This window comes from Cupressus sempervirens, chromosome 7 (genome assembly GCF_028749045.1).
Source record: "Cupressus sempervirens isolate cs-2001-9-10 chromosome 7, ASM2874904v1, whole genome shotgun sequence".
NCBI lineage: Eukaryota > Viridiplantae > Streptophyta > Pinopsida > Cupressales > Cupressaceae > Cupressus > Cupressus sempervirens.
The window spans coordinates 441,744,408-441,762,183 of record NC_143124.1 but is presented as its reverse complement, the minus strand read 5'-3'; positions in this window follow the sequence as shown (position 1 = coordinate 441,762,183).

Sequence of the window (17,776 nt, the reverse complement as noted above, 5' to 3'; positions counted from 1 at the left end):
ATGATGACAGTAATATTTTGAAAAGAAAAATATGATCATTTTCCAAAGTTCAAATGATATCTAGCAATAGTTGAAAAGGAAAAATGGTAAAAGCTTGAAATATCTAAGATCTGAAAGAGGTGGAGAGTTTACATCAGGTATGTTCAAAAACTTCTGTATTGACAAAGGAACTAAGAAAAAATAAAATTTGCACCTAAGACCCCTTAACAAAATGGTATTACTAAAATGAGGAATATATATGTAATGGATTGTGCTAGAACACTAATCATCGAGAAGAATGTTGCTTTGAAATACTGGAGAAAAGTTACTAGTATAGCTGTCTATACCTTGAACAAAGTACAAATCAAGAAAGATACAAATTCCACACCTTTTGGATAATGGTATGGATACTCAACCAATGTTAAATATTTTAAGCTATTTGGAAGCAAGTGTTACATTCTTAATGACAACATAAATGGTAAACTTGATGCAAAAAGTAAAGAAGATATATTTGTAGGATATTCCACAATAAGTAAATCTTATAAGTGTTTAACAGCTAACACTAAAAAAGTTTTGAAAAGTACACATGTTATGTTTGATGAGTATACAAAAGTGCATAAAGATGAACAAAAGAAGGAACCTGAAAATTACAAAACCCTTTTGTACTACTATGAAGAGATGTCCATTGATGCTAATAATACTGCAAACCAAGCTACTAATCAATAAGAATCAACTACTATGGCATCACATACAATGGATGTTGAGTTGGATTTAGGAGCCAAGTCACATTCAAAAGTCAAGTTAAAATCATATGCCAAGGTACATTCTGATGCTAAGATCAACTTACATGAAAGGAATGACAAGTTACCTAATAGAGAAGTGAAAAATGAATCTAAAATTGAATTTCATGAAAGAGCCATTGTAGAAAGGAGAACTAAGCCAAGGTTGTCAAAGTATGTCAAAAAACACTACCCTACTGAATAACTCATTAAAGATAAAGAAGATAGACCAAAGAAAAGAAATAGGTTGAGAAATGACACATGTTTTCTAAGCATGCATGAGCCTAAGTCAAATTGAGAAGAAAAAAATTGGAACACTAGTACCAAAACCTGAGAACAAAAATGTCATTGGAACCAAGTGGGTGCACTGAACAAATTGGATGAGAATGGTGAAGTTGGAAGGAATAAGACAAGATTAGTTTGAAGAGGATATGCACAAAAAGAGGGAATTGACTATGGAGAGACATTTTCTCCTTTACCAAGATTAGAAGGAGTAAGAACTTTTCTTTCTTACTCTACTTACAAAGGATTTAAAGTTTATCAAATGGATGTTAAGTCAACATTTCTGAATGGTATAATAGAAGAAGAGGTTTACATTGAACAACCTAAAGGATTTTTTGATCCAAACAACAAGAACATGGTGTGTATATTGCACAAATCTTTATATGGTTTCAAGCAAGCTCATAGAGCATGCTATGAAACACTGCACAACTACCTTGTAAAGATTTCTTTTGAGAAGATTGATGACAACAATAATCTATACTTGAAGACACAAGGTGGTAAAAGAATATTACTAGCTGAAATATTTTTTGAAGATATCATATTTGGAGGAAAAAATGGATTGTGTAAGACATTTTCAAATGAAATGATCAAAGATTTTGAAATGTCTATGTTTAGGGAAATAAATTTCTTTAATGGATTGCAAGTATATTAGATGAAATATGGTATTTACATCACCGAGTCCAAGTATGTGAGGGTAATCATGAAAACTTTTGGTATGAAAGGTTCAAAACTAGTTAGTACTCCTATGGTGATAGGACACTGTAGACACCTAAAAATCTTTAGAAAATAAAGTATTTTTATTTTCTGAAAAAGTCCTGATGACATCATCATTTATTAATTAATTATTTAATTAATTAATTAATTTTATTTTATGCCATTAAATCCCTTTATCTTAATTAAAAATATTTAATTAAGGAATCCCTCCCAAAAATGTTTAAATCTTATTTAAAAATTATTTCCTTATTTATTAATTATTTAATTAATAAATTGACCAAAAAACCCAAAATAAATAAAAAATTTATTTTTTGCCCAAAACTTGGCCAATTTCCTTAAGACCACTAACCTCTTCCAAAATCTTCTAAATCCTTCTTTAATTTTGATTAAAGGCTAATCCCATCATTTCCTACCCCTAATCCCAACTCAAAATATTTAATTAAGATTAAATATTAATCCTCATGTTTATTAAAAAAGTTTTAATAAATATCTCCTCAACCCAAACCCTTGAAATAAATAAAACTTTATTTATTTCCTAAAAATCTAATTTATCCTCATCCTAAGAAGTTCTAGACTCTTCTAGAAAGTCTTCATCCTCATCCTAGGAAATTCTAGACTATTTTAGAAAGTCTTTATCCTCATCCAAAGTCTAGACTCTTCTAGAAGATGTCTTTAAACCTAATCCTAATCCCCTCCTAACCTTGTCACATTCCTTAAAAATGGGTTAAGACTTACTAACCCAAGCCAAAGTTAACAAATATCTCCTCCTTCACCCACCCTCATTAAATGCCATCCACTTGCCTATCCCTAAGCTAATCCTAAACCATCCTAATCCATCCTCTAATCATTTGCACAAGCCTAAGAAAGCTTAAAACCTTCCTAATCAAGTCCAAGTCGAAATTGCTCTCATCTCCCTCAAAATATCTCAACCATAAAACTTTATGAAGCCCACTAAGCCATAAATGATTCTTCCAAGCCCTTTTATTGCTCTTACAAGCCATTATGAGGGTCTTTATGAAGATTTTATCCCTTGAGCCTCCTTTATTGAATCATCCTTCCCCTTTCCTCCATCCTCTCACCATGTGACATGTGTCACTCCTTGATTGGCTGTAACGAAGCACAATCCATGTGCTCTCCTCTCATGCAATCTGAGCCCTCCATGAGCTTTTTCCCATCTTTGCATCTTAGCCCTCAATCCCTCAAGCCTCTTGCCTATAAATTGGATCCTTCCACTTTGCAAAATAACACAATCCATGAAGTAAAGTCATAATGCCATTTTAAGAAGCCATTTTACATCAAAACAATACACTCACACCCAAATTCCAACTCCATTTGAAGCCCTTTTTGAAGCATAAGCTTGAGCATACATCCTATCTATTTAGACAAAGCCACTCAACAAGAGAGCTTCTCATTGAGAGATTCCATTAATGGCTCATATTCTCAATTGAGAGTTCATCTTAGTCTATCTTGAAGTTTATGAATTTTTTTTAGTTTGTAGAAGATTTATTTAAATTTAGTTTCTATTAGCATACTAACATTTCTCATATACATTTTGGCACGCCCGGTGGGACCCTGCATGGGTCATCTTCATTAGCTTTTTTAGTCAAGTTTTGTATGTCATTTGCTGATTTTGGCTAATTTTTCTTGTTTTTGTGATTGGCACGATTGTATAAATTAGTTTTGTAGGTCCACATGAGCATGAAGAAGACAAAGGAACTCATAGTATTTGCAGATTTTTGAAGCTTATAGGTGGACAAAGAACTTGGAATTCTTCTTCCTCTTCTTGTCTATATTCTTCTTATTCCATCTACTACTTCTTCTTCTTCTTGTGGGAGATCTTGGCCATTTTTTTTTAAGGAAGCAAAATCATACACACTTCTTTTTAGTGCTTAAAATGAATCCCCAAATCATACTTAAATCCATTAAAAAATTAAAAATTTGTAAAAAAGAAAAAATCTTTTAACAAGTAAAACTAAACCAATCTAATCATTTGCATCCTTGCAACATCAAGGTTTTAGATGCATTCATGCAAAGTTAGGAACACTTCATTTTTGGGAATTTAAAAAGAACTTCAAGTTTCCATTTCAAAAGGTTCAAAATCAACACTAAGTGCACACTAAAATCTAAATCAAACTCAAAGCATCAATCAAGGATAAAATCAACCTCATTTGCAAATATTTTAAAGTTCTTTTAAAAATCTCATGAAAACTAAGAGTCCTAAATGGTTGCCAAAAATTATCCTAAAAGCTTTGTTATTTGTTCCAAACAAATGTCTAGTTGCAAAATCTTGAATGTTTCTTAGGTTTTTCATGCATCAAAACAATCTAGGAATATCATTTTTGGGCTTAAAATATGCAAACTAGAACACAAAATCTTGAATGAAAACCAAAGTCCAAAGAGTCATTTTCACTTTTGAGTCCAAAACAATCTTGAATGATCTAAGGTTAAAACAAAGCACTTCAAAGTTCTTAAAACAACACACAAAATCTCAATCTTGAATGCTCAAAAGAAAAAACTTGAATGTTTAATCACTTGTTTTTGAATGCATGTTGCTAAACACACTCTTGAATGCCATGGATTAAAATCAAATTTTCCTTGAATGCATGATTAAAACAACAAATCCAATCTTGAATGCCAAGGATCAATTAACCATTGCAATATCAAACACTTCATTTGGAGCTTCTAAAATTGAACAAAACAAATCTCTTTTCCACATGTAGTTTAGGTAAAGTTTGATTTTTGGACATTTAAGAGACTTTGTTAAGTTAAATACAAATTTGAAAAAATCAATTTGAGTAGTTCTTTGGACTCACCTCTTTTCTAATCACCCATCAATTCAACCATTGGTTGCAATCTCAGCGCCATTTATGGGGATGGGTCTACTTGAAAAAGGTGTTAAATGTTCCACAATCTAACTCACTCACTTGGTCTTTGAACGTTTTCTTTAACTTTATCAAAATGTTTAAAAGACCAAAATTCTAGACTAAATCGATCACACTTCAAGTTTGGGCACTAAAATTGAACAACTATTGACATGGAGGGCCTTCGGGCGTGCACTTGACAAATCGAGTCTCACACATGTTTGCTTTGGGCTTAAAACAAAATCACACCAACTCTTGAATGCTTTAAAGTAAATTAATCGATACTTGACGTGGAGGGCCTCCGGGCACATGAGTTTTCTTTTGTTGACCCTAACTCTTCTTCTTGTTTACATTCTTTGATCGATTTACTTTTGTTAGCACTTCAAATTGGAATTGAACATTGTCTCTTAAACATGAGTGCTTGCAAAGTCTAGATCAGCACACATAAGAGTCAGTTGGTAAAAGAACAAGCGTGTTTTTTAGCCCAAGGTCATCCAAGTCTTCTCTCCCCTTTTCGTCTTTCGAGGCCATCTTGGGTGCATAAGATTAGGATCCAAAACCTTGTTTCTTTTTAAGAGGCCTGCTTGGGGATTTCATCACCCCTTGGACGACCTCAACTCCCATGTTCTGGTGGAGTATAAGAACCGAGAGGTGAATCGAAAGACACCTCTCTTGGGATCAAGATTTTTTCACTGAGGCTAAGTCTCAAGGAACTTTATACCCTTGAGAAGTGAAAGTGGAGAAGTGGGTTACCGCTCCTCTCGAATGTGTGGCATCTTTTTGGTTTCATCTACGGATTTGGGCCTCACATACTTTGGGTATATCGAGGACTCCCTAGCTAAACCAACTATCAGCCTTGTAGACAACCATCTAAGATGTTAATGTGTTTGAAGTGACTAATCAAAACATTTGCAAAAAATACACACTCCTTGGTGCAAGTATCACATTCTAGGAATCAAAACTTCTATCTGGTTGTTTCTATCTATTGTTTGGTCTTTTACTTATTGAATGCATGTTTGCCAAACTTGGTCAATCCTAGCTTAGGGCACACTTAGCGTAGTCACTTCCTATTCCAGAATTTGAACAAGTTGAAGAAAAACAACTGAGGTCTCTCAAAGCCAAGCAGATTCAAGAATTGATGTCAGAGCAACCCAAACCCAAACAAAAGTTCCACAAAGTTAAACTCAAACCATGTCAGGCATATAAAGAACTTTTAGCGAAGAGAAAGGAACTAACATGAAGTCCTCGAATTTCCAAACTCCACAAAGTAGAGGATAAAGCTGCCAACAAAGCACTTCAAGAGGCCTAGTTAGAGTGCACCATCAAATTTAGCCAACATCCAGGAGTTATTCCTGCTTATGCCTTACCAACTAGGCATGATTTCTATGATTAGACACCCTTGTTTCTCCACACCTTCTTGGATAAGCTTCACCTTAGAGTCATCTTTGTAGAAAATTCAGCCATCTTAGGTTATCCCCTTAAGCATTATTAGCTCATCCATCTCATTTAGGACCAAACTATCTAGCTAGCAATCCAAAATCTTCACATCCAAGCCTTCTAAAATTGTTCTCACCTTGCTAAAAGTTTTCCATTCCTAAAAACTTTGAAAACCACCAATCTCACCAAGGTTATCCCTTTGACAAAGCTTTATCTAGGGTAATCTAGCTTTGCCACTTGTTATCCCTCATCAGCTTGAGCTAAAGGTTGGGATACACAAGCGGTCAATCTCGTGTTCTTCCTAAAGGATCATCAGTCTATCCTTAAGTTGACACAATCACCACCAAGCTTGCACATAGGAAAGTAGACCTTTTGTGCTTTGGCAACATATCTTTGAAGTTAGAATCCCTAACCCAATCCACCTTAGGTTTTGTCATATAGCTTTTTCTCAACCTAGGAAATCATTTGCATAGAAAAGCCTTCCTCCCTTTTGCATCCACCAACATTTGTTGCATCTCATCCCTAGGAGCATTTTTCATGCCACCTGTCACTCGCTTAGCCAAGAAGAAAGAAACAATGGAGCCCTATCATTTGGATCGAATAGCCTCACCCCCCTTGAGCACTTAGCCATCCTTCAGCCCAGAGAAAGCTCTGCCATCATCTACTGACATTGAAGCTTTCATGATCCAACCAGGAAATACAATATTGGTAAATGCCATTATAGACAAGAACAAAGAGATAATAATAGCTAATTTTTGAAGGGACAATGTAGGAACCTTTGACTTTGGAAGACCTCCTCCATTATCAGATCCATCTCACCCATTGTTTGGGCAGTTGCCACCACCCATAGGCTCTTATGATCCAAATTATCCTCAATATATGCGAAAAGAAGAGCCTCTAGCCAATCCATATGATCCAACAGACCCAAACATACCATCATCCACCCAAGTTGAAATCTCCATGCCACAAGACAACCCAGCCACCGCCGCTCCATCCTTGGTTCATACCTCTCGCTCCAAACCCCCTTTACTCAAAACACCTCACCATTCATGCCCTTCACTATTGTTGTTGCTGCTCCCCAACCCAGCCTTCCAAATCCACCCATCTCCCAAATTAGTGCTAGCATCTTTAGCCAACCTCAGCAATATACAATAGGGATGCCGCCCATGGGGACAAGTAATCAACCTTTCATCACCCCCAGCTTGTTCACCACAGCCCAAAGCACAATCCCATCATTTCCATTAGGTCTTGGGAGCTTAGTGCCATCAGCCACAAATCCACAAGCTACTACCCTCACTCCACAAAGCTATCAAACCCCACAAGCTACTACCAATGTTCTACCCAGCTCTCAAGTGACCCAAGCTCCTGCCACCACTCTACCAAGCTTCCAAATCTAGCCACCAAGCTATCAAACCCCATCAATTCCATTTCCTAGCTTTCAATTCCCACCACCTCCACCACCAAATAATCCATTACCTCCTATTACCAACTACTTTTCAATGGCACTTCTAGGAGGTAACCCACCAATCCAGCCAACCACCAATTATTTGCAGGTACCATCCCAAATGGGGGCGCAACCCACATACCTTGGTCAAACCCCACAAGCCCCCCGATCCTTTCCCCAAGCTTCACAACCATCTTATACCTTACCTCCACAAAGCCATTCATTTATCCCACAGCCAGCTTATGTTCCTCAATCCCAACCTCAAATCCCATATCAACAGCAAGCCTCGCAACGCATGCAACGATATGCGCCACATCCCCCTCAACAACCCATCATCAACCATGCAGTTGCCCAAACAATGTACAATCCCTATTAGCAAATCTGTCACAACCATCCATATTTAGTGGCCCCATCTAGTGCATACCTACATCAAGGCACTCCTACATTGGGGGCACCTCAAGGCACTCCTACATTGGGGGCACCCCAACCATCACCTATCAATTCAGAATGGGAGCAAACGAAGACAACTCTGAAAGCCATCCAATAAGGGAATGATCTAAAGACATTCAAGTTTGAGAATGTGTGTCCTTACCCATTTGACAAAGCCATTACCATGACACCATTTCCCAAACACTTTGAGGTACCCAAATTTGATAAATTCAGAGGAAAAGGAGACCCTGTCACACATATCAAAGAATTTTACATGCACTGCTAGGATGTAGCACACAATGATGTCTTCCTCTTGCGCCTTTTTCCCAAAAGCTTGGCTGGACTAGCTCTTGAATGGTTTTACAGAATCCCCTATGGCACAATTAAAAACTTTGCTGAATTATTTGAGGCATTCGTAGCCCAATATGCCCATCTTGTTGAAACAGAGCTATCAATAGTTGACCTTGTCCACACTAAGAAAAAAGGTGGAGAAAGCCTTGCTGAATACCTGCAAAGATGGCAAACCCTTACCACCTACATATCCTACACCTTGCCAGAGCACCATGTGGTGAAAATGTTTATTGATAATGCCCATCCCATCTTGGATCACCACATGACCATGAACTATTTGCAGACCTATAAAGATATCAAAGAGAAAGGAATGATCCTTGAGCAAGGACTCATTAAAGATGGTGTGGTCAAGATTTACAAAGAGGCCAACCAAAATCAATCACATTCCAATGACAAATCTAGATATTGGAACAAAAACAAGCATGTTGCAACAGATGGCATCACTGACACCAGACATGTGAATATTGTTGGTCCTTCTCACAACCAGTCCAACCCACCATATCAACCAAATAATCAACAAGCTATCAACTACCAACAACATAATAACCAAAGCTATAAAAACCACAATCCAAGACCCAACTTCCAAGGGTCTAGCAATCAAGCTAATGCCATCAATGTAGTTGCAGGACAAAAGCCCAGATTCTGACCTACACCTAGAAACTATACACCCCTTGGTGAGCCATTGGATGTCATTTTTGAGAAATTAGTCAAGGAAAACCTCATCAAATTTCCTCCTACACAGAAAATTGACCAAAGCCAATCCAAAGCTGCATGGTACAAAGACAATGAGTACTGCAAATTTCATAGGGTAAAAGGTCACACTACCCTCAGATGCATGAAACTAAAAGACTATGTGCAGGACCTCATTGATCGAAAGGAAATCACCGTTGGTGCCCAAACCTCTCCCAAATGCAGGCTTACAGATCTATCAAAATGCTTTTCCTCCTCACAACAATCAAAATCCTAGAAAAGCACCTATCCAAACTAACAACAACAACACCAACAACCATCAGCTAAACCAACATCATGGGAAGAACAATGACCACACTTCATCCTATATAGACTATGGTAGCCTTATAGGTTGTATATCCAAGAAAGAGCCTTCTGTCAATGTTGTCAATATACAAGGACCAAACAATGAGTGTGGAGTCACTACTCAAAGAGCATGATTTAACATTGTAGGCCCACCAGTTTCACTAGCACCATCAGCTCCGTCAAAAAGCCAGTATAATATCTTGGAACACCTTGGGAACATGCCAGCCCAAATCTCCATTTTAGACCTTCTTCACACTAGTCCTATGTACAAGAACATCCTTGACAGTGCTCTCATAGAATCCTATGTCCCTTCTGATATCAATGCTACTAATTTTCATAATCTTGTTGGACACCTTTCATCCTCATGTTCCCTATCGTTCAAACCCACCGACATACCTGTGGTCGAGCCAGATCACACCTTTCCACTTCGCATAGCCATCATGGTATCCAATTTTGCTGTGAAAAGAGTAATGATAGATAATGGATCAGCCTTGAATATTTGCACCCTAAAATTCATAAAACAAGCTGGGTATACTGAGGCAGATATCATCAGTGAGGTTATCACCATCAAAGCTTATGACAACTTGGAAAGAACCACAGAAGGAACTATTTTGCTGCCAATCAAGGTTGGGCCAGTCATCCAAGAAACACTCTACCATGTTATTGATATAAACCTACCATTCAACATCCTCCTCGATCGCCCATGAATTCATGCCATGAAAGCCGTTCCGTCCACTTACCATCAGTGCGTCAAATTTTTGCATCAAGGCATTGAGGTAACCATCCATGCCGATCCAGAACCCTTTGCTTACTGCAATGCATTTGAAGCTTCATATACAAACCATTGCCCTAGAATTGATATCGGCACATCCATCGCTAGCTCATCCCACACTTGTAATGACCCAAAAACCATCCTCGCCTCTACCCTATCTACTGTGAAGATCAATAACAAGGGTTGTGGACAGTATAGTCTGTCGGATGCATTTGTTGTTATGGCACTTCCACTTGATCCACATGCCCATGGACGGCTGACATATCACAAAGCTAAGGAGATTCCACCTCCTCGATACAAATAGTTTGGCCCAACAACCTTTGTATCCTCAAAAATCCCTCTTCATGAGGAGCTCACTCCAGATATCAACAATTGGTTACATAAGGATGCACCTCAAAGGAATCAGGCATGCCTTGATCACTTCAGCCAAAAGTATCCCCAAGAACATAAGCTCATCACTGACAAATGGAACTATCAAGGTGGTGGTCTAGGACCAAAAGAAAAAGGTATGCAGTGCCCCATTGACGCACACAAGTGGGAATCGAAGTTAGGTCTTAGCTTTGGCATACCCACAACTGAGGGCACCAATACGAATGGTCACGCTTTTTTGAACATTCATCGTGACCTTGTCAAAATCGAAGACATTCCTAAGGAATTTGAAAAGAGAGCCTACGACGATATCCTAGACCAAATCTCCCTCAAAGACTTTGTTCTCCAAGAACTATCCATCCACCTCATTGACCTACAACTGACCCATCCAAAACTCATAGATTGGGACCAACCAAGCATCATACACATTGATGAGTTCACATCAAAGGAAGCACTTCTGAGATTCATGAGAGCTGAAACACCTCACAAGAAAACAAAGCCAAATTCTGCTTATATCTACAAGCTAGATCCCAAGGGGTATTTTGGAGAAAATCCCCAACCTAGTTTTGATACACCCAAAACTGGAACTAAGGTGAATCTAAGACTAGCTAAGGTAGTGAAGAGAACCCCTCACCAAGAACATCCAGAGCCACAAGCAAAACATGAGGATTTAGCATTACCTCCTCAAGATAATTGACCAGAGATATCTTCTATTCTAATTGAGGATACTAGGGAAGTCAACATCGGTTCTTCAGAGATCCCTAGGCTTGTTCACATTGCTGCATCCCTATCACAAGGCCAAGCTAATCTCCTCTTTGAGGTCTTAAGAGAGAACATTGGCTGATTTGCATGGTCATATCAGGACATGGCAGGACTTGATCCAAAGCTTGTAGTTCATCATCTTGCAGTCAATCCATAGATCAAGCCTGTTAGACAAAAGCTTAGTAAAATGCACCCCAAGGTGGCATTACTGGTCAAAGCTGAGTTAGAAAGAATGTTAACTGCTAAGGTTATCCAACCTATCAACTATTTAGAGTGGATATCCAATATGGTCCCTATCAATAAGCCTTCTGGTGACATCAGAATCTACACTGATTTCAGAGATCTTAACAAAGCTTGTCCAAAAGATGATTTTCCCTTGCCCAACATAGATATGATTGTAGATCTTACAACTGGACATGAAATTTTATCCCTCATGGATAGATTTTTTGGGTATAATCAAATCAAGATTGCAGAAGAGGATGAGCATAAGACAACATTCACTACCCCTTGGGGAACCTTTTGCTACAACATGATGCCTTTTGGCCTAAAGAATGTTGGGGCTACCTATCAAAGAGCTATGACAGCCATTTTTCATGATCTCATCCATAGCATTTTGGAGGATTATGTGGATGATATCTTAGTCAAGTCTCATACCTTCATGGATCATCTTGCTGACCTAGAGAAAGTCTTTGATAGGTTAGCCAAATATCATCTCATGCTGAATCCCAAGAAATGTGTCTTTGGGGTCATAGCTGGCAAGCTTCTAGGCTTTATAGTTTCTAAATGAGGTATAGAGATCAACCCCAAGAAGGTCAAGGCTATCTTAGACATGCCTCCTCTCCAGACACTGTGACAGCTTCATTCTCTTTAGGGAAAGCTTCAATCTGTTCAGTGCTTCACTTCCCAGCTTGCAGATAAGTGTACACCATCTTCACATTTACTGAAGAAGGATGAGAACTTCAAGTGGGATCCTTTATGTCAGTGCAGCTTCGACCATCTCAAGTAGTATCTCATCAATCCCCCTATCTTGGTTCCACCAATTGCTGGTCGTCCCCTAATTTTGTACATATTAGCAAGAGCTATTGCTCTAGGGGCACTTCTAGCACAGCTCGATGACTACAGCAGAGAAAGAGCCATCTACTACATTAGTATAACCCTAGTTGGTTATGAACTCAATTACACTCCTATAGAAAAAGCTTGTTTGGCAGTTGTTTTCTCAAATCAAAAGCTTCGCCATTACATGCTAAGTCATACCATCCAACTAGTCTCCAAGATTGGCCCTCTCAATTATATGCTCTCCAGAATAGCACTTACAGGCCATTTGGCCAAATGGGTTATGCTCCTTAGCAAATTTGACATCTAGTATGTGGACAGAAAGGCAATCAAAGGGCAAGCTATAGTAGATCACCTAGCTGATGCACCTCTAATAGATGCTTATCCATTGATCATAGAATTTCCAGATGAGCATATCTGTCTAATTGAAGAACAACCCCCATGGAAAATTTATTTTGATGGCTCATACACATCTCATGAATTAGGGGTAGGAATATTGTTGGTCAAACCTCAAGGATATTACATTCCAAAAGCCTTCAAGCTACAATTCCCTAGCACCAACAATATAGATGAATATGAGGCCCTCATAGCAGGATGAAAGATAGCTACAGAATGGAACATTGCTAAGCTACAAATCTTTGGCGATTCTTAGCTCATCATCAAGCAAGCCTTAAATGAATATCAAACCAAAGATGAAAAGCTATTACCCTACAAAGAGCTAGTTGATCAGCTAACCCAACATTTTACAAGACTTCAGTTTACACAAGTGCTTCAAATACAGAACAAAGCAACAGATGCTATGGCTACTATAGGATCGCTCTTGGAAATTCCCCAAGCAGCTACACAGTATGAGTTTTTAGTGGAGCAGCTCCTCACACCCGCCTATGCGAATGAGGATTCAAACCATGTTTATATCTTGGTTGGTGCCCAATCCCCTTGGTACCATGAGATTCATGCTTACCTTAATGATGGTATCATATCCCCTCACCTCACACGTACCCAACACCAAAACCTTATTCAAAAATCATCTCGCTATGTTATCATAGCTAATACCCTATATTGTTGGGGTTATCACGATACTCTCTCTCGATGTTTAGACCAAAATGAGGCTACGATGGTGTTAAAGGAAGTACACTCTAGACATTGCGGTGCCCACATGAGTGGTATTGTCCTAGCATGACAAATCCTTAGAGCAGGCTACTATTGGCCTACCATTGAAGAAGACTCCTGTGACTTTGTCAAAAAGTGTCTCCCATGTCAGCAGCATGCAAATCTTGTGCACGCTCTAGCACAGGATCTACAGCCTATTGCACCACCTTGGCCTTTTAGTTGTTGGGGCCTTGATCTAGTTGGAACTATCACACCCCTCTCATCTAATGGACATAAATGGATAATAACAACTACAAACTATTTCACTAAATGGGTTGAACCAGTCCCCCTAGTCTCAGCTACAGGAGTTTAGGTCTCCAAGTTCATCTTGTACCACATTGTTTGCCGCTTCGGCATCCCATCCACCATCTTCACCGACCACGGAGGTAACTTTGAAAATCTCAACATGAAAGAATTATGCACTTCCCTCCACATCCATCACCACTTTTCTAGCCCATATTTCCCACAAGGTAATGGCCAGGCAGAGGCAACTAACAAAACCCTACTCAAAATCCTAAAGAAAGTTGTCAATGATTCTTGCCATGATTGGCACCTACAAATAAATCCAGCCCTATGGGCCTATCGAACCTCCTTCCGTACATCCACAGGCACAACTCCATACTCCCTAGTCTATGGTGCCGAAGTGGTACTACCTATAGAGGTTGAACTTCCCTCCTTGCGCATATCTTTGCAAGGGCAAATATCAGATGAAGAATACAGAGTAGCTCGACTCACCCAGCAAGATCTCTTAGACAAGAAGTGACACCAAGCCTATGATCATCTCATAGTCTATCAAACTCGTCTCAAAAGGAATTTCAACAAGAAGGTGCTTCCACGACACTTTCAGCCAGGTGACATGGTCCTCAAAGAAAACATGAAAGTCTAAGAAGATCGAGAAAAGAAAGGCAACTTTGAACCTACATGGCTTGGTCCTTATGTTGTCACTACTTCCTTTGGCTTTGGAGCCTATCAGCTATCTACACCAAAAGGAGAACTCTTGAATGATCCTACTAACATCATTCATCTCAAGAAGTTATATACTTGAAGATCCTTGGTATACCCAGCTTTTGAAAAATACAAAACAAAAAATAGTAAAGAGAAATAAGTGTCCAATGGTGAAAACTTGGCAATTCAAGCACCTTGGATAGGTACCTTGGTGAAAACTTGGTAATGCAGGCACCTTGTGTACTAAGACTAATCCATTATCTATCACTATCCTATCCCTCATCCATTCACCCACCATCCCATAAAACACCTGCTTGTTCCCTTGGTGTTCCAACCAAATATCCAACTTCTAATGGAGCTTGTAAATACCTCCTGTACAGCTTGTAAAATCTTGTACCAAAGCTTGTATTATACCTTGTAAATCTTGTACCATACCTTGTATATCCAAATCTTGTCTAAAGTTTGTACCATATTCTAGCATGTAAATAATCTTGTATCCTAGCTTGTATACTATCACATGCACACACAAAACCCCATTTTCACTTAAGCTTTTTGCAAACCATCTACCTATCCACCTATCACCTATTATAGACATCCCATCCTTCACAAACATTTCCATCTCACAAAAACCAAAACATGAAAAAACTTGTACATTTGTAACATATCTTGGTCCATCATCTTGTACATCCTCTCTAGCTTAGTACCATTATATCTATCCAGTGTTCGTGTCAGTTTGTCCTTGATCAGTATCTTGCACCCATCGTACATCTTGGTTAGCTATTCCAATGCATCCTTTAGCTAGATTTCCTATCACCAAAGTGTTATCTTTCTTAGTTCAGCTTGCCAGACACATCACTCATCCCAATCCACCAACTTAGGTGCTCTCCGATAGGTCCTTGCAGGATATAGCTTTCCTCATGTCTGATCTTGGTCCGTTAGTACCTAGTCCTACCGATCTCATTGGAAAATGGTTCTCTTTTGGATTTTTGCTTTCTTTTGATTTGGACTCTTCCCTATTGGGTCTTGAAATATCTTTTCCAAGAAATCTCCTTGATCCCTCCTTAAGGTTTCCACGATCTTCCATATCATCGTATACTGCGAATGGGGCAATCAGAGTGTAAGGTCTTGATCATGTATTTTGCTTGTTTTCTTTTCTGCTTGTGGGTTACTCAGTGTTGTTTCCACACTGCTTCCTTTGGGATTCATGTGTGATACTGGGGTAATCCTTGCGTGTTTGTTTTGAGTCAATTCGTCAGTCCTCTAGATAGTTGGTGAAAAGGCCTTGATTTTCTTGGTAACCTTGGCAATTAACCAATAGTCCTATAGAAAATCTAGTGCTCAACTACATGGTGGTACTTCTCTTTAAAGTATCCCCCCACTCAAAAAGCTTCAATGGTTTCCCTTCATCTCCATTATCCCCCATCCATATCCAGCATCTGTCTCTCCTACCCCAGCTTGTGCAACCGTATCTCTCAGAATCAATCATCACTCTTAGCTTTAGGGATCCACAATCCTAGTCTTAGGGATCCACCAATCCAAATCAATCCACCAAGCCTCATCTTTCGAGATCCACAATCCTAGTCCTAGGGATCTCCGAAACCCATCTTCCACCAATCTGACTCTTTGAAATCCTATTGCACCAGCTTTTTTAATCCCCTCATCCATCTCCCCATCTTGGATTCCTTTTATAGTGCTCTGCTCCTTCATCCTCTACAATCCCTGAGATCTTAAGCTTGCTTCCTCTTGTGCCTCTGATTCTCCCTTTATCATTCTCCTGTAGTGAGAGTTTGAGGTAACTAAACCTCTTCTCTTAAGCCAATCTAAGTCTTCTTGCTCATCTTGAATTCTTGTACTTTTCAAGAAGCCATCGAGCCTCACTTTCTCTCCCCGCCGCCTTCTTGAGGGGGCATCTCACTGTCCATTCTCTCCTCTTCTACTCTAGCTTTGGGCATCTTATTTTCTTATCTTTGATGCCATGCCACTTGCGGCATCACATCAAAGAGGGGAAAAATGTAGACAACTAAAAATCTTTAGAAAATAAAGTATTTTTATTTTCTAAAAAAGTCCTGATGACATCATCATTTATTAATTAATTAATTATTTAATTAATTTATTTATTTTTATGCCATTAAATCCCTTTATCTTAATTAAAAATATTTAATTAAGGAATCCCTCCCAAAAATGTTTAAATATTATTTAAACATTATTTCCTTACTTATTAATTATTTAATTAATAAATTGACCAAAAAACCCAAAATAAATAAAAAATTTATTTTTTGCCCAAAACTTGGCCAATTTCCTTAAGACCACTAACCTCTTCCAAAATCTTCTAAATCCTTCTTTAATTTTGATTAAAGGCTAATCCCATCATTTCCTAACCCTAATCCCAACTCAAAATATTTAATTAAGATTAAATATTAATCCTCATGTTTATTAAAAAAGATTTAATAAATATCTCCTCAACCCAAACCCTTGAAATAAATAAAACTTTATTTATTTCCTAAAAATCTAATTTATCCTCATCCTAAGAAGTTCTAGACTCTTCTAGAAAGTCTTCATCCTCATCCTAGGAAATTCTAGACTATTCTAGAAAGTCTTTATCCTCATCCAAAGTCTAGACTCTTCTAGAAGATGTCTTTAAACCTAATCCTAATCCCCTCCTAACCTTGTCACATTCCCTAAAAATGAGTTAAGACTAGCTAACCCAAGCCAAAGTTAACAAATATCTCCTCCTTCACCCACCCTCATTAAATGCCATCCACTTGCCTATCCCTAAGCTAATCCTAAACCATCCTAATCCATCCTCTAATCATTTGCACAAGCCTAAGCAAGCTTAAAACCTTCCCAATCAAGTCCAAGTTGAAATTGCTCTCATCTCCCTCAAAATATCTCAACCATAAAACTTTATGAAGCCCACTAGGCCATAAATGACTCTTCCAAGCCCTTTTATTGCTCTTACAAGCCATTATGAGGGTCTTTATGAAGATTTTATCCCTTGAGCCTCCTTTGTTGACACATCCTTCCCCTTTTCTCCATCCTCTCACCATGTGACATGTGTCACTCTTTGATTGGCTGTAAGGAAGCACAATCCATGTGCTCTCCTCTCATGCAATCTGAGCCCTCCATGAGCTTTTTCCCATCCTTGCATCTTAGACATCAATCCTTCAAGCCTCTTGCCTATAAATTGGATCCTTCCCCTTTGAAAAATAACACAATCTATGAAGTAAAGTCATAATGCCATTTTAAGAAGCCATTTTACATCAAAACCAGACACTTACACCCAAATTCCAACTCTATTTGAAGCCCTTTTTGAAGCATAAGCTTGAGCATACATCCTATCTATTTAGACAAGGCCACTAAACAAGAGAGCTTCTCATTGAGAGAGTCCATTAATGGCTCATATTCTCAATTGAGC